This window comes from Eptatretus burgeri, chromosome 6 (assembly GCF_056783735.1).
Source record: "Eptatretus burgeri isolate ZD-2024b chromosome 6, Ebu_testis_v1, whole genome shotgun sequence".
Taxonomy (NCBI): Eukaryota; Metazoa; Chordata; class Myxini; order Myxiniformes; family Myxinidae; genus Eptatretus; species Eptatretus burgeri.
In genome coordinates, this window is record NC_140966.1 from 58,377,177 (window position 1) to 58,400,886 (window position 23,710).

General features: G+C 42.9%; 1 protein-coding gene across 15 annotated transcripts in view; it reads left to right on the forward strand.

The window, feature by feature from the left end:
• Positions 1 to 23,710, forward strand: part of CCDC78 (coiled-coil domain containing 78) — a 181,178-nt gene that overhangs the window by 2,776 nt on the left and 154,692 nt on the right. Inside the window, exon 1 of one of the 15 annotated variants that reach the window (XM_085885185.1) lies at positions 6,210 to 6,782. The exons of 13 other annotated variants lie outside the window; for them this stretch is intronic. The gene's annotated coding sequence lies outside the window, so the exon portion shown is untranslated. Of the gene's footprint in view, positions 1 to 6,209; positions 6,783 to 23,710 lie in introns of those variants that run through there. One more of the 15 variants, XM_085885195.1, reaches the window with a different exon arrangement.

The following is a 23,710-nucleotide window of genomic DNA, read 5'->3' on the forward strand; positions in this document are numbered from 1 at the left end:
TACTTTTTTATTTGGAGGTTGGTGGCAGGATTTGCACTCCAGCCACTGTAAAACCCTTCATTCCGCAAAACACAAACGCAAAAAATTCTGAAAACCCACTCCGTGGGAGTACCTCCTGTGCAGCTTCCCTTCGCAGGGCAGCTCACTGGATGACGGGATTGGGGCAAAGCCTTCGGGACCCCCAATCTTTGATGAAAGGAGGGAAACCACGGGGTAACCTCCCTGGGTCAGATTGCGGGAGAGTGTGTCGGAGTGGTGCTGAGGTGTCGTCCACCAGACGGCGGTCTCCTTGGGTTAACCTGAGGGGGTCCCTTCGGGTGGATGCCTGGAATGTCCTATCCCTAAGAGAGGATGATCACCTGTCTCTGTTACCATCTGAGCTCAAGCATTTGGACATCGGTATTGCAGCACTCTTTGAGGTTCGGATACCGGATTGCAGCGAGATAATGGTGGGTGGTTACACCAACTATTGGACTGGTCGCTCTGATGGTTACCGTACTCAAGGAGTTGCTGTCGCTGTGTCCAATAAGCTGACCCCAATGATAATTGAGGTAACACCGGTCAACGAGCGTATTATGAGACCAAGGATTCGTCACTCCTTAGGTGTCATTTCCCTGGTCTCTGTCTATGCTCCGACTGAGGCGAGTGACCTCACCGTGAAGGACACATTCTACGCCACGCTCGAGTCTGTGGTTGATCAGTGCCCCAGACGAGATACACTTCTAGTCTTGGGGGATTTCAATGCATCGACTGGAACTGATAGGGATGGTTATGAGGTGTGTGTTGGTCCCCATGGGTCAGGAACTATGAACCAGAATAGCACTAAGTTCCTTGACTTTGCAAGAAGTCATGGACTTAGGGTGGCCGGTTCATGGTTTCAGCACCCACAAGCTCATCGCTGGACTTGGTATTCCAATGCTGGTGGTGTGGCAAAGGAGATTGACCATGTCCTCGTTGACGGTCGCTGGAGGATGATCCAGAACTGCAGGGTCTACCGGAGTGCTCAGTTCCTCAATACTGACCACCAGCTTGTTGTAGCAACTCTAAAGCTGCACTTTATATCCTGGAGAATGGTCCCATCCCAGCCTAGGCTGGATGTTGGCAAGCTCAAGGATGAGAGAGTAGCTGAGGAGTTTGCGAACAGGCTGAGTGGACATTTGGGGTGTCTGGGTGCTTTGGGGGGTCCTGAAGAGTTATGGATTACCTTCAAGACCACCGTCCTTGATGTTGCCGGTGGATGTCTTGAAACTCACCGCAGGGCAAAGAAGAATTTTGTCTCTCAAGGGGCACTGGATACCATTGACCAGAGTCGCAGAGCCAGGCTGGATGGCAGAGCTGAGCTGTTCAGGGAGCTGAGGCATAAAATTGTACGTGCACTAAGGGTGGACAAGGAGGCCTATGTGCGAGGAATCTGTGAGGGGGTAGAGCATCACCTGTGGACAGGTGATTCTCGTCCCGCTTACAGGGGAATTCGCGCATTGCGTTAATCCAAGTCCATCCCTCAGAGCATTGCAGTTAGAGCAGAGAGTGGTAGGTTCTTAACAGAGGAGTCTGAAGTGAAGGTCCGCTGGGCCGGTTACTTTGAGCGGTTGTACCAGGCTGATCCACCAGCTGTCGAGTTGGACGTCAATGATGTTACAATCTCTGTTGCTGACCCTCCAATCAATTGTGGTCCACCTTCGCTTGTGGAAACAACGGGCTGCGATGAACCAGTTGAAACAGGTTAAAGCTCCAGGGTTCTGTGGCATCCATGCTGAACTTCTCAAGGCTGGTGGCAATGCTGCACTCGTGTCGTTGCATGCAGTTTTGTGCTCTGCCTGGAACACAGGCATCATCCCAACTGATTGGAAGAGGGACCTTGTTGTCCCTCTCTGGAAAGGGAAGGGTGATCGCCAAGACTGCAACAACTACCGAGGGGTGACGCTGCTCTCAGTGCCGGGCAAGGTCTTTGCTCGGATAATTCTTGAGAGGGTTCGCCACCATCTGCTTGAGCACCAGCTTCCAGAGCAGTCAGGCTTTACACCAAAGAGGTCAACGATTGACCGTATCCTTGCTCTTCGTGTCCTCACCGAACGCAGGCGAGAGTTTCGGCAGGGGCTGCTTGCAGCCTATGTTGATCTCTGTAAAGCGTTCGATTCAGTGAATCGGGATGCCCTCTGGAGGATTCTTGGTCTTCGTGGGGTGCCACCAAAACTGATCGATCTGATGTCTGAACTCTACTCTGGTACTGAGAGTGCTGTGAAGTGTGATGGTACCATCTCTGATTTATTTCCAGTTGTTACTGGAGTTTATCAGGGGTGTGTACTGGCCCCCACACACTTTTCAGCACTTGTATGGACTGGATTTTAGGGAGGATGTCGGAAAGATCAAACTGCGGTGCATTGATTGGGAATGTCAAGATCTCGGACCTTGATTTTGCAGATGATGCAGTCATCTTTGCGGAGACTTTAGATATCCTTTTGGGGGCCCTCGAGGTGCTGAATGAGGAGTCAGAGCCGCTGGGATTGCGGGTTTCTTGGGTCAAAACTAAGATCCAGGCTTTCAATGACATCTTGGATGATGCTGTCCTGTCTGTGTCTGTTTGTGGTGAGGATGTTGAGGTCGTGGAGAGATTCACTTACCTTGGCAGTGATATTCATGTCTCTGCTGGCTGTGAGTCAGAGGTCAATAGACGTCTGGGTCGGGCCTGGGAAGTCATGGATTCACTGGATCATGGGGTGTGGCGCTGCCGGTACCTGTGTGGGAGGACGAAAGTCCGAGTCTTCAGGTCCTTGGTGCTTCCAGTCTTGCTCTATGGATGCGAGACTTGGACTCTGACCAAGGATCTGAGACGGAGACTTAATTCCTTTGGTACCAGGTCTCTTCGGAGAATCCTTCGCTATCGCTGGTCAGATTTTGTGTCCAACGAGCGGTTGCTGAGAGAGACTCTGATGAGATTTTTTACCTGCATGGTCCGTGAGCGTCAGTTGCGGCTGTATGGACATGTGGCTCGTTTTCCTGACGCTGATCCTGCTCACCAGATTCTCTCAGCGAAGGAGTCTCGTGAGTGAAGGAGGCCGATGGGCCGACCACGTGCCTCGTGGTTGCAGCAGGTTGACCAGCATCTCAGGGAGATGAGGATGGCCCTGGCATCTGCCTGGGGGAAGGCCAGACGGAGGCCCCTGGAGTACTGGTGGAAAGTGGACGCAGCGACGCGCTGTTCTGGCACATGCTCGCATACCTGACCTGGCACTGGAACCCGGAGGGGGTGGGTGGGGGTGTACCTTTCTTGTCCCTCCTTTGGTGAGCAATGTTCTGCAGCAGTCTTTGAAATGCATGTAATTATAATTTTTCTCATTTTTGAAATAAATTTTATTGATCACAACACATCGTACTCCATGTCATAAGATAAAGGAAGATGATTTGTAATACCGACTACCACCAAAGATGGCGCTATTTCCACCACATGTCAATTTTGGAGTTTTGGTGACATCCACATTTGCTCCATTAATTATCGTAAGATTTTAATAATACAAGTCTGAAGACGACAATGGTTCATGAGCGGTATTTGACGATGTAGATTGTTTCAGAAGTCAAGGATGAGACAATGTGATAATGTTTGACCAAGTTATAAAAATGATCAACATGATTTGTGTGGTACGAGTGACAGGTTATTAGCTGCAAAATGTCGAAAACCCGGTTTCGTTCAACAACTTTCAAAATTTGACCTTTACATAACCTTTAAAGGTCACAAAACAATGTTGTGGACATTAAAATAAGGAAACAGGATACGTGCTATAGCTTATTGGAGTTACTTCATCGAAGAAGGTCGAAAACCCGGTATGATTCCCGCAACTTTGCAAATTTGACCTTTGTGAACTTTAAAGGTCAAAGGTCAAGGATTATGACCTTTGGTGCAAAACTTCCTCTGGAACATTCCAGGAACAATATAATGTCATATAGGCTATATGGCATTTCACACTCCTCGAATTATCCATACTTTGATGAAATCAGCGTAAAAACAAACTTGAAGGGGGCGCCACGGGCAAGGTGTTCGACATAGAGAAAAATGGTTTCAAGACTTTTGGTGGTGAATGACCTCAAGATTATGCATACAAAATATTGTCATCCTCTCAAAGTTTGGGCGGTCATATGATTTTTATGTCAAAATTTGCAATTTTCTAAGTTTTTGACCTTGCGACCTTGACCTTGGGATGAAAATGAAAAAATTGAGCTCCGTGGGGCTATGCAGGTGCCATTGGGTGAACCAAATTCCGAAACCCCTGCCAGATTCGACAAACCCCCTCGGAGAAGATGTAACTTGAAATTGGCTGCCCCCTAAAAACACGTTTTTTGGGCGTAGCTCCTCCCATAATGGGTGCAGCATGCCCATTCTCAGGAAAACACAACTAGATCATGATATAAACGCCCCACCCAAATTTTATCAGGATCGGATCAAAACCCACGGAGCTATGCTCGGGACAGACAGACAGACAGACAGACAGACAGACAGACAGACACACCCATAACGAATATCGTGGTCACTTACTGACTTGTGAACCAATAGTCATAATACCAATAAATAATATGAAGGCAACTCACCTAATGTGACTTCAGAGATTGGTTTCTTTTGGTGAGAGTGTCCGTGTTGGGGTTAAGACTTATTGTTGCTATTCAAAACTTGTTTTCCAGTGAAGTGACAATAGCTACAAAAAATTGAATCTGAGTAATGCACACTATTGAACGGGACGGATCAAAACATGTCGCATGAATCTGGCCCCAGGGCCAGGGTTTCCCCATGCACCATCAGAACTTTCAAAAATCTTGATGAGGAACCACATAGAAAGCTTGTTGACTCAGGTGAGGGCTTTTGGAGTAGTTTGTGGAGTAAGGAGTGAGGTCACTCAAGGAACACTTCTAGGACTTATATTATTCAAAATTTACCTCAATGATTTGAATTGTGGGGTTGAGAGTCGGCTTTCCAAATTTTCTCGGGCCAAGTCTGGACTGTACGGGTGGTGGATGAACACTTCCCAGCCATTCCTTGAGATTTCCTCCAATATCAGATGTGCAGTGTGAGGTCTCGCATTGTCAAGTTGAAAGATGACAGTTTTTTTCATTGGGTGCTTTTCCCAAAGTGCACGTTTCAGGTTATTGAGCATCTGAGCATTGCGAGTTGCGTTGATGGTTTCCCCTTTGGCAGGAAATTAATCAGTATGCATGATGTCATTGACAGCCATATTGTCACAATGGATTGTGGGAACACCTGTGATGTGCATGCAACAAGCCTGTGTTTATATCGGAGTGGATAGAAGGATAGATTTCGCTCATACCTCGTGTTGTGCTATATTCGGCACAAACACGTGGAATCCACTGCTGCTCGTAACTTTTGTTTTGGCCCTCGTACATACTGTGTATTGTTGAAGAAACGACTTCCATGGGGTAAAATTGCTTAGCATATTTTGTTTATCTCCGTATTAAATGTCTTAGAATAAGTGTGAGGTAATTTAAATCGAGATACGAGACATGCTTCACTTTATATTGTTGTGGATTTCAGAATCGGATCTGAGTAATGCACACAACATCCAGGTCCTCAGACAGTTATTTTCGTAAATGCATGTTCAGAAGAGACCCAATCCCTTGGCTGGTGGGATTCTGACTCTTTGATGTGTTGGAGAAGGGTATAGAACAGATTCTTATGGGTTAACCTTTTCCTCTTTACGACACGTTCATGACGTATGATTTTACGCCAGGTTTCATTTCCGCATGAGTGATATTCACTGTTCATGCATGCGAGAGATAGCCATTAGCCAAACATAGACTCATTCTATTCCCTTTCCATCAAGACACATTGGCTTGGAAATCAACTATTTATTTACACTTTGGACTTACAGGACATTTGATAAAACACACCACAAGCTTTGTTTGGACAGTTCATTTTGACAGTCAGACATGGCTGTGGATCATTTACCTCAGGACCACCTTTTGCTATGGACATTCGACACCCGGTCCAGCAGCTCTATGGATGCTAACTGGGGCTTGTTCGTGTCGGGCTGAACAGAGAGGTGGTGATTACCCGTTGACGTTTTGTGAGCGCTTCACGTTTTTGCTCGGTTATTCTGGCAAATGGCTGCTTTCTGGCGTTCGTCCAGCACCCCAAACATGGCGTCATAAGCCAGGCCTGTGTTAATTGGGAGTTGCATCTCGCTAGATGGTGGGGAAGGAATGATCACGAGAATTGACGGTTGGAGGTGACATGCAGCAATGCGCCAATAGACAAGCTGGATTTGGCTGAAGTCTGCTTGAAGCTCTGCCCACACTGGTCACCTATAAAAAGAACAGGAGGACCACCTTCCTGACGGATGGTGATAGCTCCTGACGGTTGCAGAAAGCTCTTGACCATTGGTTACAGCTCCTGATAGCCACTGACCCTTTGTTACAGCTCTTGACCATTGGTTACAGCTCCTGACGGTTGCTGAAAGCTCCTGACAGTTGGTTGCAGCTCTTGATAGCTCCTGACCATTGGTTACAGCTCCTGATAGCTCCTAACCATTGGTTACAGCTCCGAACAGCTCCTGACGGTTGGTGACAGTTGGACCGTTCCTCCTGGTTCTGCTCGGAACCTGGCTCTTGGCGTACCTGAGTCTTGGTGTCCCTGGTTCCTGGGGACGACGACGTGACGTCGATTGGTGTTCGAGCCTGCTTGCGGGCGGGTGCACGGCGAGGCAGGGCGCTGGCAGCGGACCAAGTCATGCCCACACATTTTGGGTCATTTTAGTAGATGCACGACGACTTCTGCCTTGGTAAGCCGAGACTGGATTTATTTTGCCCCTGAATGGTCTGCTGGGTAAGGCCGTGTCACACCTTGACGATTTAGCCAGCGTATGCCGACATATGAAAAATTTGTCTAAAACGCTGGCACACGTCGAATACGTATGGGTAAGTTTTGTATACGTTAAGAGCACGCTTGGCATATGTCGTAGTATGCTGGCATACGTCGTATTACACTGGCATATGTCGAAGTACGCCGAGCTGCTAGACAAATTTTCCATGCTTAAAATTTTTCGACGTATGCCAGCGTATGACTCACACATTCCGCATACGCTGGCCATAAGTTGTAGGCACGTTACGCGATCGTTGACACATATCGACACACGTTACTTGTAAGTTACTCATAAGTCGAAACACGTCGAGGTAATGGTTACCATCAGTGTTCCAGACTCCCTGTTTTTTTTTTTCCTTCGGTATCACTGTGATGTTGACACTTCGATTTATAGTGCAGTTATAATATAATATAATTAATAGGCTGCTGCTCAACTATTTAAATCATAACTGCACTAGAAATCGAAGTGTCAACATCATTGTCATACCGAAGAAAAAAAACAACAAAAAACCAGGGAGTCTGAAACACTGACGCTCGCCATTACCTCGACGTGTTTAAACTTATGAGTAACTTACAAGTAACGTGTGTCGACGTCTGTCAACGATCGCGTAACGTGCCTACAACTTATGGCCAGCATATGCAGAACGTGTGTCATACGCTGGCATATGTCGAAAAATTTTCAACATGCTGAAAATTTGTCGACGTACTCGGCATACTACGACGTATGCCAGCGTGCTTCAGCATGCTCTTAACGTATACAAAACTTACCCATAACGTATTCAACGTGTGCCAGCGTATTCGGCAAATTTTTCATACGTCGGCATACGCTGGCTAAAACGTCAAGGTGTGACAGCGGCTTTACACTTCGATGTCTAGTGCGGTTATGATTTGAATCGTCGAGCCGCAGCCTATTAATAGCCTACACCACGTGATCGTCAGCGATACGCTGCCCGCGCTATGCATACGTTAGACTATCGTTGGGCATAGGTTGTGAACTCCGACAACACGCTCAGCATTCGTTGATATAAGTTATCTATATGTTATCGAAACGTTCTGTGTACGTTACTAATACGTTATGCATACGTCCAACTCGTTATGAATACGTCCAAAACTGGAAACAAAACATCAATAGTTCAGCGTATACCAGCGTTTTACATACATTTTGATGTCTTGCCATACGCTGGCTAAAACGTCAAGGTGTGACAGGGCCTGTACCCATGTCCCGTGTTTAATTGTGAAGTAAGGCAGTGATAAGCTTCTGCTCTTTGTCATTTTTCTATAAATGCTTGTTGAATTCTTCAATTGTTTGAGGTTATTTTGTTGATTGAAAATTTGATTAATTTGAATTCATCCATTTACACCACAAGGAAATAAAAAGTTCTTCAGTTTATATATTTTTCTTAATAATAAACTCCTTGCTGACTATTCAACCTGTCCGTGCTCGTCATTTCCTTCCATTGATTCAGCATTGTCCGAACCTAAATGAACTGGGAGGTAATTCCCAAACTAATTAACCTGTCATAGTTGGCATGCACCAGCAGTAAACGCTCAGCCACTCTATTTAAGACCTAATCAAGATAAGATTGGTGCATCGCCGAGGGCACTTTCCCTGGTCAGGAGGCCACGTGACCTCTAGTTAAATAGCAAATTTGACGGACGACACTGGAACTCCTGGTTAACTGATTGGCATTCGGGCTTGTTAAGGCGAAGTCACATTTGCTCTACTGCAGCCGTACGCCCTCTGAATTGACAGAAACGTGCGGCGGCCGCAGAGTTTCTGAGGTGGCCTCAGGGTGGCCCTACGCCGTATGGCTATCTTTTACAGGCCGTAAGGTCGTCGTGGAATTATAACGCGGAGTTATAACTTTTTTTCATTTCTACGTTCGCCGTAGCAATTCGACAAGCCGAAAAAAACTGGTAAAAAATAAGTAATTAACCCATTCGTTACCGTCCGTCTGGCCACACGTTCACCTTAGGGCCCCCCTGCGGTCGCCTTGCGGGCACCTTGCGTCTGCCTTGAAAATTATATGGCCGCCGCAGGTCACCGTGCGACATCAAATCAAAGACCGTACGGCAACCCCACGTTTTCGGTCTCCACAATTTATAAATACGCCGTGCAGCTCCCCGAAAAATAAAAACATATGTGACTGCTACATTGTGTGACCGTGGAAATACTGCGGCCGCCATATAATTGCTAATGGCCGTAGATTTTGGAGACCCCACGGCCGCCGTGGCAAATGTGACTTAGGCCTAAATATGCCGTGCGGCTCCCTGAAAAATAAAAACATATGTGACTGCTACATTGTGTGACCGTGGAAATACTGCGGCCGCCATATAATTGCTAGTGGCCGTAGATTTTGGAGACCCCACGGCCGCCGTGGCAAATGTGACCTCGGCCTAAGCAACCCACCGTACCACAAAGTTAATTGTGAGCGGTGGCGCCAGGGCCTGTTCTTACGAGGAGAAAACAAGGATTAACGCCCTCATAATACACTCGGTACCTGTGGCCATAACAGCATATAGACATATGTTGTCCACCCTCCCCAATGTGTGTCTCAAAGCTACCATCCCTTTAAAAACATGTTTAATGTTCTAACCTCTATAATCTGTATTTTATGAACTCTAAAGCGTTTGGGTAGGCCATCAGCCCACGCTTTCGATGGGAAAGCTGTGCTCAAGCCTGCCCAAGAAAGGGGGAGGATCTTCCCAAAGTGATAACTCGCAGGACAGTGATCCTCCACCCATAAAAAAATGGCGAGTGAGAGGGGAGTGGTGCGGTACATCACGGGCTCACGGCATGAGGTGGGGGCAGAGACTCTAAATGCACATGCAGCAAGTGGGAATCGAGAAATACCTGGGATCGACCTTGTGAAAAGCTGCGTTTGGAATCTGCAGACAGGAAGATACTCAGGGGGGAAAACTGGAACTTTAGAAGAAGGAGGGATTGAGGTGGGATGAACAAGGCTAGAAATGATCATGATTTTATATTGAAGACAATCTGAGATAGTGGCACCAACAGCTGTCTTGAAGACCTGGAGGGAAGAATGAGATTGAAGAGGATGTGGAAGTTGGTTCCACCGGTGTGAAAAAAGAGGGAGGAATGAGTGGACGTGAGCAGTGATCCTGGATTTAGGTTGTTTCACCAGAAGGGGGTTGATGGTGGAGCATATGTGCCACACAGAAACCTGGGGGGAGGGGGGCGCAAAGCACAGAAAGAGCAGAAGGTGCAAGACCAGAAATGAGTCAGTAAAGGACAGACAGACCACCGACCTGTCTGTGATGGTGAGGTGATGGACCCATAGACTCAGCTTCATCGCTGGATTTTTCAATAATCTTGAAGGCCTTGGTTTCCACGGTGTCAATCTGAGCAAGATGTGAGGCAGCAGAGCCAGCCCAAAAGGGAGGGCATTACTCCATCAAGCTCTGTATGAAGGCCTCGTTTGGGGATTGGAGTTCAGGTGTGCCAAGGAAGTACTTTGGATGATGAAGAATGCCCAGTCGGCAGCTGGCTTTGGAGGCCAATTTTGAAATGTGGTTTGCCCAAGAAAGATCATGGCTGATAGTGAGGCCCAGGAATTTCAATGACTGAACTTCCTCAAGACAATTCCTAACGAAGAAGATATACCGGCGGGATGGGGGGGGGATGGTGTTTGCCAGACTGTCCTTTCACGGAGAGATAGTGAGTGTGATATTTGTCAGGACTTAAAGACATACTCCAAGTATCATTCGTGTTTTACCATCTTGTGAATTTTTTCAAGGTCTGAAGAGAGGGAAGAGGCTGCAGTATGCCCATCTGAAGGGCGAGGGATGTCACGGCACAAGTTGTCATCAGCAAATAGATAAATTATTTTTAAGAGAGATCATTGATGAAGATCAGGAATAAGACTGGGCCCAGAAAACTGCCTGGAGGAAAAACTTCAGCCTTGACAGGGAGAGGAGATGAAAGGATTCCATTGAGAGCCACATGTTGGTTATGAGAGTGGAGAAAGTCAGTAAGCCTTGTGTGGAGTTGACTTTGGATGCCATGGGCAGAGAGTTTTGAGAGTAAGGCAGGAAGTCAGACTGTATCAAAAGTAAGAGATGTGTCCAGAGAGATGGCCATGAACTCAGGTCTCCAGCGATAGCACCCCCAGGCACTACACTGCCTCCGAGCCTACCATCTCCCTAAACACCGGGGAGTGCCCTCCCCGGCGACTCCCCTGAAACGCTCAGGTGGCAGGCTGGCGCCCCGGGCCCCTTCCCTGGGTGCCCGTGCCCAATACACTGCCCACGCGGCTAATGGCGCCCCGGGCCCCCGCATCATGCGGGCGCACCCGTGCCCACGACACTATCCCGGCCCCCCCATGGGCCCTTGGCCTACCGCGGCCGACTAGCCTGGTGCCCAGGGTACCCACTCAGCGATACTCACCATTCGTAGCCACGCTCCCAGCCCGTCAACAGGGCTCCTGCACCCCTCCAAAAACAGGTTTCGAGCCTACTTCCCCACCAACAACAAAACTACTTCCATTTTGTCAATTTAACTAACCCACCAACTCACTCTACACTGACCCCGGGGTCCCTTGGGCGGGAATCACTCCTCCCCCCAATCACTCATCGCACATTCGCTCCATTCATACAGACCCGCTGGCCTCACTCACTCATCAAGTTCCCATACAATTCTCCAACTCACACATCGCTGAACTCTGCCATCCTTCTCTTGCTAATCCCATATCTAACTCGTGCTCCCACGTCATCCCTTACACAAGTAGCACATCCTTTTAACTCTACATAGCTAAGCTACGTCCCCTCTACACATCCAAAGTCCGACCTGTCCTCAAATATTATTTCCCTGCTCCCTTCCTAAATCTGACTACAATCCCTCTACCTAATCCATTCCACGGGCTCCATGAGGACTTACCCCTGCCCCATGAAGCCGGTCTAGCTAAGCTAACCCTTCCCCCTAACTAGTTCCATCCTGTGCCCAGGCAGGGGGTCTTCCACCCCTTGCCCAGGGATCCTGTTCACCCGAAAGCGAGGCTTGCTTTTTTTTTTCTCGCGCAGCACCAGCGCGGCAACTCGCAACCTGTGCACCAGCGCGGCAATTCACAGCCGCGCACCTTTGGCGTGACATCATGGCAGCTGTTCGCATCCCTCGTCCCTCTTGGACGGTACCATCCGGCAGGGATCTCCCTCCTGCCGGATTCCAACCATACGTGCCGCCATGACGTCACCCGGCGCATCAAAACAAACAAGCCTCGCGTTTCGAGCGGTTCCCCACACGAACACATGTGCTCTGCCCGTCCGTGACCTGCGTCGTGCACTCTGCGAACAGAACACACTGCGCAGGCCACATAGAGCTTCACACACATGCCCGCGTGGAGAACCCATCCGGTCCAAATCCGTAATCCTGCCTAACCTTTGTCCGTCCGCGGGATCGGCAACATCCACCGCTGGCGTTTCCGGACCGGGTTTCACTCCCGCAAGCGCGCATGTGGCGGCCTCGTGCGCTGCACGGCACGAACCTCACGCTCGCCGCTGTGTAAACCCGGCGCGGTCCCCATTACAGCCACGGCTGCTATTCGGCCTTTGTCCCTTATCTGTCGCCGTTGTCTCCGTCGCCATTCGACCCACGCACACCTGTGTCACGACGCTCATACACCACTCCATTACATTCACACCGGGAGACGCGGCTGCGTGCTCCCGTATGCCGACCGTCATCTCCCTCACATACAGCGACCTTACACACGCTGTCTCCCTTGCACTCGGCCGTTCACTCACGCATGCCATTTCCCTTGCACACGTGGTTCCACTCACACACGGTGCCTCATCCACACACGGCGTGCTGGGAGACATGCACTCCGGCACATTTGCCACCACACCACTCACACGCGGAGTCGTACTCACACCTTTCACCACACACACCGGACAATCACACTGGGGATTAGTGCCACCACAATGGGTCCCGGGGCCTCTCTACCCCCCAAGCTCCTCGGGCACCCGTCCGCAGCATTCGCCCCCTCAACTCCGCCTGGCACGACCGAACCCACCTGGTCGATATCAGCTTCAAGGGAGAATTGTGTCTCCCTCTGTTCCCGAAGGAGGCTACCCAGCTGCTTGCACCGGGTCCCCACACATTCTGCCAGCTCGCCCCCATGGTCCTCCACTACCTCAATGTGTGTGTGCTCGTCCCCAACCCCGTCCTTATCGTGCAGTCTCTTCTCTATTTTTTCTGTTTCTTTCTGGCTCCTTTTTCCTTCCCGTCTGAGTCGTTCTTCCTCTCTGAGCCCCATTAGCTGTTCGTTCTCCCTCCAGAGCTCCTCAATCTCCGTTGACTCCAATCTTGCTCTCCGTTTTAGTTGTTCAATTTCAAACTCACATTGTTCTTGTTTTCTACCCCACAGTTTCTCTTGCTCTTCATTTTCCAATCTCATCATTTCTTTCAATTGGCTCATTTCCTTCCTGTTTCATTCGCTGTTCTCTCACTCCTCTTCCTTGTTTTCCTCTCTTGTCCTTCCTTCTCCAGCTTCATGGTTTTCTTCATTTGGTTAATTTCCCTTTTGTGTTTCATTCGCTGTTCTTTGTCTATTTCCTCGCACTCCAGCCTTGCATTTTCTTCCAATTTGTCAACCTCGGCTTCATGTTCCTTTTGTTTTCTATCCCATTGTTCCTCTCGTTCTTCCCTCTCCAATCTCGTTGTGTCCTTCAATCTCCTGATTTCTCCTTCCTGCTTCATTCGTTCTTCCTTCATTACTCTTTCTTGCATCTCATTGTGCAATCTCGTCATTTCTTTCAACTGACTGATTTCTTTCTCCTGTCTCATTCATTGTTCTTTGTATTTCCTATTCCACTGTCTTCCTTGTTCCTCATTCTGCAATCTCGTTATTTCCTTCAGTTAGCTGACTTCCTTCTCCTGTCTCATTCGTTCTTCCATCATCACTCTTTCTTGCATCTCATTCTTTAATCTGGCCTTCGCTTCCAGCTGTTCGATCTGTACTGTGTGGTTCCTTAACGTTTCATTCTCCGTCCTTGTTCTTTCTTCTCTCACCATCCTCAACTCGTTTTGTAATTCCGTCTCTTTGTTTCGGTGTTTCTGTAACTCAGATGCTTTTTCCCATAATTCCTCCCTCAACGTCCCCAGCTCATCTTGTAATTCCGTCTCTTTGTCTTCAAGTTCCTGTAACTCCAAAACTTTTTCCCGTATTTCCCTTCTGGCCTCATCACCAATTTTGCATGCTTCCTTCCAAAATTCGGTCATTTTCCTATTGGATTCTTTTAGTTCTTCCTGCCGTTCCTTTCCTCTTTCTATCTCCTGTTCCAGGCTTTCTCTTTTCCGATTGCCTTTTTCTACCTCTCACTCGAGTTCGCTCCTTTCTCTTTTTAACTCATAGGTACTCCGCTCGACTTTCCTCCTTTCTCCCTGTAGTTCTTCGAACTGTCTTGACTTTTCCAATATTTTTTCCTTTAGTTGTTTTAATTCCAAATCGTGCTCCTTGTTTCTTTTCGAGCTCGGTTTTCCATCCTTCCTCCGATTGTTTCCGAAGCCCGCCAATGTCCGCTTGCCTCGCCTGCCATGACCACGTGGTTTGACGCGGTGGCTAAAAACACTCGCCTCGTGTCGTGCCGTTCGCCGCGCCATAAATAACCGCTCGCTCACGCCTCATGCCGCGCTGAAGTGCGGCCACGCCGCCATCTTGTGACTCTGTTTGCCGGCAAAGTTCGTGTTCAGAATAGGGTGAGCTCCCCCACGCATTCAAATTACAAGAGGTACCATCCCGGGCCATGGATTCTACATTAAAAGACATATCTAATACTCCCAGCACCCGCTTGCCTTGAAATGCCATCTTATTTCACGTAAGCGGATTAAATTTGGCTCGCTCGTAATTTGGCGGGAACGGGGGGGGGGGGGTTGCTTCGCACACCCCTGGTCTGTTCCCCGTGAATTTAGCCTGGAGACGGGAGAGTTTGTTTCCCGCTCGCTGACACCAGTGTTGTGAGGAGGGGGATGAGTTCGTATCCCACGACCTGACGCCAATGTTGCGAATTCTGGCCCGTCCGGCGTGCGATCGGCCGCTTGACTCGAATGGCGACCGCGTCGCCCACCGGAATGGACAATTCAGTCGTGACCCTCCGGGAACTACCGCCAGGTGCCAGTCACGGGTGGGGGTTTAACCTCACCACAACTCAGTCCGCATTCTACCCGCACGAAATAGGGTCCGATAGTCGATTTACCGAAGTACCCGCGCGGATAGCGTACCGAGGAGCGTACGCCACAGGTCGACTCTGGATAGGAACCGCTTAAGCGGCTCATTCCGTACTACAGGGATAACCGAGCGGAGTTCTCGTCGACCTTGACGGTTCAGATTAGTTTCCGGGTGTTTTAAAACCCACTATTAATCCCTTACGTGATGCAAGATGGAGATTCAAACAAAGGAAAGGACGCAGCGAAAAGGGGAACAATTGGACCAGCACATTTATTACGGAAGCACGGAAGGCACGTATATTACAGTCAAGCAAGAAAACACAATAAAAGCAAGCAGATCTACAACCGAATATGATTTACACGGCAACACTTATAACCGTTCTACTTTTCAAGACTGGCGCCACCCACAGACATTTACACAAAACCCCAAAAGAAAAAGAAGTCGCGACTTCCCTTAGCGCGTCGAGTCCTTGGCGACCTTAACTCCGAGTCCCTCCGTCGTGGTCCACTGTGCTCGTGCCTCGCGCCAGCACGTGTCGTCCGCCCGACAGGGACGAATGAACAGAACCTCCAACCAGGAACAATCACCACAACTTTCAACAATCGACCGAACCAACCAAGAGCAAGGACTCTCCACCCCTCGACAACCGACCGAACCAACTCGAACGCGAGCCTCTCCACGCCCACGCCTTTTGTAGGGTGGTGCTCCGCCCTTTGTCCCGCCCCGTTTCTGTCTCCACCTCCCTTCTAGAAGCTTCCCAAAAAGGGGCGTGTCCTCTCGTTCCCCCCTCCCCACGCCGTGCGGGGGACGAGGAAAATCAGTTTTGTCTCGGGGCCAGGGAATTATTCCCCCAAAATCAAGCCCCCACCTTTTTTCACCTTTGACCTCTGGCTCAAATCGCACCTCCCCCATCTCAAAGCGCGGGCGTTTTGGGCGGGAGATCTTGGCGGGAGATATTCAAGCGGGAGGTTTGGGCGGGAGATGCCCCTTCGCACCCTGGGTTGCTGCTGCCACTCCGCTCCTTTCATCCGTCCCGCTTAGATCGTGACCTCACGGTGCCTGTTGAATGGCGAGTGGCGAAGATGTGGTAGCGTAGTTGTGGAAGGTGGCGTCGTGGTGTGAGTGGCGTGATTGTTGGCGTGGTGTAGTGAATGGCGTGACCGTTGAGATGTTGGTTGTGGCGATGTTCGTTGTTGTTCTTGCACCAAATTAACGACAGTAAAAGAAAAACGACAAACTGAAGAATCGCAGCCCGAATGGATCACATATATTCCCTCTAAACAACGGGTTTGGGCTAACTACACATGAACTTACCTAAGTAGGGTAAGAATACTGATTCTGGCTCACTTTTCCCCATGTAAATGAATGGGGGATTTTCAGTGATTCCCTTTTTTTTTCCCTAAAAATAAACCCCCTTTTTATCCCAAGGTATATTTATTTGTCTCCCCTTTTAACTTGGAGGTTGAACCTCATTGAATTGAACACCTGGGGGTTGAACAGCTCACTCATTGAACCTATAAAGATTTGTTCATTCTCAAATTCCTTCAATAGTTTAATTTTCTTTGCACAATAATCCCCATCTAAAATATTGACAAACAAAACATTTGAATCTTTATATTTTTCAAGATACCCCTTTTGTGCCATTACGAAATGATAAACTTCTCTTAATGCTCTCATCTCTTAATGGCCACCTCCTGAGCCACATATCATTTTGAGATTATAGTAAATTGTTTTTTCATTGTTCAATTGATAACCATCAAAGTTTTCAGTCCATTCAAGGATATTCATTTTTTTCTTTACATCCTCTAACTTACTAGTTTTTAAATTGATTCGCTTATTTGTTTTATTTACCTTTGTTTTCGTTATTTTTTCAATAAGACTTATTTGATATTTTTCACATTCATTATGTTTTCCATTTATATACCAAGACTGAGATTTTCTCCACTCTTTAGTTTGATTAATACTTGGTTTAACCATTTATATATTGCGAAAAAACGCGGCGGTAGCCCTCAAAAAACCCTAACCCATCTTCCCATTGTTAAAACACAATCTATTCTATTCACTCTATCATACAATATCCATATGGAACACAATCTATTCCATTATCTAAAATAAATCTCTTATCATCAAAGGCTCCTAATGCCTTTTTATTTACTTCTTCACTATATATGTTATGTTTATAACTTCTTATTGTATTCATTTTCCTATATTCTTCTTTCTTATTCATCAAACAATTATAATAATTTCTAAAAGTTATTGATTTCTTTATTACATATTTCTTTATTCCCTTTAACCTCTTATCAATCTGTTCACCATACTTATAAGCATATGCCTTTGCTCTCAATCCAATAAACTCACTCATTACTTTTCCACCCAACTCATCCTTAAACTTACCAATAACCTTTTCATTCTTTTTGGAAAATAACTCACTCTTCTTGCTGAAATTACTTGTATCATATACTCCAATATTTTTCTTCATATCTTCATAAACATCATCAGTTTTTATATCTAGGATAAAACTATCAGTGTCCATATACAACAATGAAACATTTTCACCATACTCTTTCTTTAAGTCATCATACAAATAATCATACATCAATATCTTTGATAAATCAAGAACTGCTGTTCCAATATAAATTGGTTTATCCATTACAATACTTTCCTTTTTCATATGAATTGCAGAAAAGTTCTCTGAAAAAACCTCTTCTCTCTCAAAACTTGGTTTATTTATCAATCTCGAAGCTTCTTTCCAAGATGTTGCGAATCTAATGTTTTGCCTGTTTCTAACATTTTCCATAGTCTTTCCAAATACAGCATTCTTCATTAATTTATAAAAGTCCCCTTCAAATTTTACTTTTGTATTTGCTCTCATATCTGTATTGAATTGAATATACTTTTTCACCCAAGGACTTTGTTTAAATTTTAAAACTCTATGAATTTTAGCTACTCTCAATCCTTCTCTCAAAAACTGTTTTAAGCTTCTCTGATGTAAAACATATCCCTCTTTATCATAGAATGTTGTTAATAACTTTTCTGTTGATTTGCCTTTAATATTAAAACTTTTATGATAATCACTGAACCATTCTTTCTTTGGGGTTTCTTTCTCACATGCAAAAGGAAGGTCTTTATGCTTATTATGAAGAACACTCGGGTACCTCAAATCAACTTCAAAATAATAACCTTCTTCTTCGTCATTCAATTCCTCTTGAGAAGAAATAACAATATTCATCAAAGCCTTTTCATAATCCTTTTCTTCCACCCACTCTAATTTACCATAAGGCAGAGATTGAGACATTGCCCATCCATACAAATTATTAGCATCAAAATACATCAAATAATTACTATCTTTTTCACTATCATAATTTGGGAGATATTTATTATTTGCTTTCGCATATCTTTTTGAACATACTTGTGATATTCCACCTCTCTTGGACTTCTCAATCATCAAAAGCATATCAACATCACTGATTAAATCTATATCTTGTTTTGTCATTTTCAACATTGCACTCCAAGCTAAACCAGGAGCTGTGAAATAGTGGGCAGGGTCTAATCCATAACAATTTTTATTATGACAGAGTGTTCTAAAAGCCTCAAACACATCAGCTAACAATAAAACATCTGTTTTTAGATATAAATCATGATATTCTCCAAGGTTCTTTATCTTAAATATTTTCCATATTTCTTGTGCATGTTTATATTCCTTATCACTTATCTCTTCTTCATAAAGGTTATTATAGAAACTTTCTTTTGAAGGAAGTTGTGTTTCTTTAAATCTCATAAATGAATCCATATAATCATAAGGATAAATTCCCTTACTTGTAAGAATTTTCTCTTTACTTTGAATTTCATTCCTTGTTTGAATTTCCTCTCTCGTAAGAATTCCTTCTTTAATCAGAATTTCATCTTTAATCTGAATTTCCTCTTTAGTTCGAATTTCATTCATTGTTCGAATTTTCTTTATAATTAGAATTTCATCTTCAGTTAGAATTTCTTCATTAATTAGAGTTTCCTCTTTACTTTGAATTCTCTCTTTAATCTGAATTTCCTCTTTAGTGAGAATTTCCTCTTTTGGAAAGAATGAATTAAGATTTGGAAAAGAGTCCGTGGAGCTTAGATTTGATGCGAGGTAGGCTAGTGGTGTTCCCATAAACTTGTAAGAATCTAGAAACCTAATACGAGTTAAAGGTTTTGTGAATATCATTTTTGAAAATGAAATATACTTTTGACTTGTGTTTGTTATGGCAGAAATATTCCCTGGTGTTTTTGAAAGTTCATTTATAAATAGATGTGTATCATAGTTGGCGCTGTTGTGAAGAAAGACTGGAATAAAATAAGGTAATTTATAATTAAGATTACAACAGGAATGAGCGGGACCTCTATATTTACCAGTAAGATGACAATGGTCTCTAACTTTAGACTCCTTAATTTCCCCCTCACAAATATGACAGATATTGTTCATTCTAAATTCTAATTTTTCTTCTTTGGTTAATTTCATCGGTTCATTTGTTTCTTTCATTAATTTAGTGAGTCTTATACAATCCTTTTCTAATCGTTTTACAAACTCTTGTGAAGCATTTTTTCCACGATAATGTTCAAGTTTGTTATACTTTTCTCCAACAGATGATTTGATATAATAACAGAAACCACAAGGAATATGTTTTTGATATTTATTTGTATATGGTTCTTTTGGATTAGGAGAAGCAGTATTTATCTTTTTAAGGATACATTCAAAATCAGCGTATATCACAAATGGGTGCATGATAGATTTATTATAATCTTCAAAAGAAATCTTTTCACCAGGTTTAGGCATTGTAATTACAGCTGATTTATGATTACTACAATATTTTGAATGTTGTTCTAATCGTTCTTTTGTATGAAATGAATTAAGACATCGCTTACAAGGATATATTTTGTTTGCTGTTCTGAATACCTGAGAAGAGATTAATCTTGATAAATTATTGATGTATGTGTAATGTGAATTCTTTCCAACACTAAAATAGAAAAGGTCAATGTGTGTTTCTTCATTTTTATAGTTGTTTGAAATTTTTAATATTTGAACTTTGTTTGTATCCGTTAATCCATATACATTAATAGAAAGATTATTCTTTTTCTCAAATTTAGGAATATCTGTTAGTGGCATTGGGAATTTAAAATCTTTAATGTCTAAGGTATTCTCATATTTCATATATTGTTTTACTCTTTCTGAACTACATTTTGGTGGATGCAAGTGAGCAAGAACAGACCAGAGAAAACATTTATTATCATTGTTCTTAATATTAACAACTGCCTTCTTTAGTTTTATTTCTTTTGGTAATTCAATGTAAGAAGAAGCTTTAAGAGGGTTTGATTATAGAATGTGTATATCTAAAAAGATGATTTTTTTAATATTGAATCCACTTCCTACCACTGTATTATCAACATCCTCCTCTTGTCTTGATAGTTCTTCATAAACCCCACTATTCAAAAAATCTTAAAATGATGTTATAAAATGAAGACCTGTTCTCATATAAGGAGTATGTTCTTCATCTTGTCTTTTCATATTCATTTTCACTCCCATATAAAACTTTAAAGTTTTCATTTCTTTTAATGTCTTTTTAATAAATTTTTCAACATCGGGTTTCACTATTTCAATTGATTCAGCTATTGATGATGGACCGGGTTCTCCAAATTGAAAAATCCTTATTTTTATATGCCCTTTAAATGCCCCATCAGTGTTTTCAATATAATAGTCTCCCTTTACTTTAAACTCATTTTTCTTGTGTTTTTGTGATTGAAGATGTTTATTATAACTACTCTTCAAAACATCCTTTGAACAGATATCACAATGTTTTCTTTCCAACTCAAGAGGAGATATTTGATGAAATAGATTAAATGTGTGTTTGTTGGTTCGGAGGTGTTTTCTATAATGTTTATATTCGTGATTACAAACATCGCAGTACGTTGTATTCACCATATTTATAGAATAAAACTTTGCTTAAACTAAAATTTTCTTGATGAAAATTTCGTTTAATTTATAGGTGAATCTGTGCTTAAAAACATTTTATCCTCCAACTTTTTCACTTAATAAATACAATGTTTCAAGACACAAAAGACAAGTTTCAATCAATCTCTTCATCTGTTAAAGATACTGAGAAATATGTCAAGGATGTAAAATTGAACAAAGATAAATATAACAACTATTGGATAAAAACTATTATGGTAAATAATATGAGTTCTTCAATTTCCTTCAGTGGAAGGGCTTTTAGTATACCTGGTAGAACATCAATTAAAGTATCTCTAACAAAAGTTTCTCCTCTCCTTCTAGTAATATATTCAAAACTAGAAAAAGCAATGAAACAAGAAAAAGTATCAAAGAACAAAAACCTTATGGATGAAGCTTTAGAAAGAAAAGATAAGACCATCTGTAATATGCAAGGAGAAATTTGTATTTTTTTCAACAACCCTAAAGATGTAAATCCTGATGAAATAAAGGATGTTAATATATCAGGTGAAATGACATTTCGTTCAATAGTAGTTAACGATAATTTTAAAATTACCTTTAATATAAAAAATGTTGTCGTTGAATCTGATAATGAAAAAAAGTATATCGATATCGATGGTAATATACAACTGAAAGTATAGATGAATTTCAGTTTAAGTAAAGTTTTACTTTATAAATATGCTAGACTTTCCTGATTCTCCATATGACAAATTTGAGAATTGTCCTGCGTGTGAAAGACGGGGATTAAACACAGAGTCAAAAGCCTATAAACAATGTATATTCTGTGATTATCTTCTAATTAATGATAATAAAAAATATAAAAAGGAAAATAATTCTTTTAGATTTACACCAAAAATGAATTACTTTACAAGATTGATTAGAGAAATGAATGTAAAGTATGAGGGTGATAACACACCTTTCCTTACAAGGGAAGAAACTGAACGTATAAGAGAAATGTTCAAAGGATTGTTGTTATATATTATTCATGGATGTAATTTTCAGGGAAATATCAACACAAGATATTGTATAAATAAAATAATGGATTATCTTGAAATTAAACCTGAACTTAGGATAAAATATAGAGTTTCTAAAAAAGCCAATAATAAATTAAATAACCTGTTTTTCAAATATATAAATGAATGATTTTTTACCTATTTGGGAAAATAAGATAAAATTTAACAACCATAAAAATCTCCCAAATTCATTAAGATGTCTCATAGTTGGTTCAAGTGGATGTGGAAAAACCTGCTTACTTTTAAAAATGCTCCTCACTCCCAACTTTTTAGATTATGATAATTTAATAATTTTCACAAAGTCGAGTTTTCAACCAGAGTATCAACTACTCTCACAAGGTTTTAATGCTGGTCTTCAAAAAGAAGATATAATCGGTTTATTTAAACGTCAAAAAAACCTAAATGATTATAACATTGAAGATATAATTCAACTATTTTGTGATACACAGAGATGTAAAAAGAAATCAAATCCTATAACTTGTATTCTTAGTGATAATACGGATGATATACCGTCTCCCCAAGATTTGGATAAATCAAAAAGAACCTCGTTATCTTTGATGATTGTGTTAATGAGAGAAACCAAACGGTAATGGACAGCTACTACACAAGAGGGAGACATTCTTCTTGTAATTGTATTTATCTTAGTCAATCGTACTTTCAACTTCCTCGTCGTTCCATCAGAAACAATGCTAATACTTTTATTTTATTCAAGTTAAATTCAATAGATATCAAGAATTTTTGGAGAGATAATTGTTCTACATTATGTAGTAAAAAGAAATTTGAGGATTACATGAAGCACACGACTGAAAAATATAAATATATTGTTGTGAAACAAGATGAGATATTAAGGGATATATTTTTTGTTTTATAAACAATTACATATATAAATGACAACTATTATTATAAATCTTGTGGGTAAATCTGCTTCTGGAAAAAACTTTCATAAATCAAGGTTCTTGTGTAGTACAAATGAGAATATTGTAAATTTACTTAAAAAACACCCCGTGATACGCATTGTATCAACAACAACTAGAGCAATAAGACCTGGAGAAATAAAAGGTGAAGATTATCACTATATTTCAGTGGAGGAACATATGCGATTGAGGAATGAAGGACAAATATTTGAGGAGGTTTCTCTTGGTACAACAAAATATTCACATTGTAAGAGTGAGTTAAGGAAACTAAAATCTGGTGGTGTTGGGATATTAGAAACTAATCCAGAAGGAACGAGACAAATTATTAAATATCTGAGCGGAGTGAAGATTTTATCATTCGGTTTTGATGTTGATGAAGAAACTCAACGCAAACGTATGAAAAGCAGAGATGCAAGTATTAGTGAAGAAGAAATTACAACTCGCATTAATGTTAATAAAGAATTTGATGAAATATTTAAAGAAAAGGATTTATTTGAACACATCTACTTGAATGATGAAGAAAAGGAAAATTTCCCTGTTAATCTTTACAATTCATTAAATGATATTTTACAATAAATAAATGGATACAAAAGAAAGAGCAAGAAGATTTAAGGAACATCAAGAGTTGGTTTCAAAAGTTGTAAAACAACAGGAAGACATAAAGAAGAAACGCAGACAGAAACTAACGGGCGAAGAAGCATTTGAAAGAAAACAAGAGAAATTTTTTAAACCACTTTTAAAAACTTCCCAAGAAAAATGAA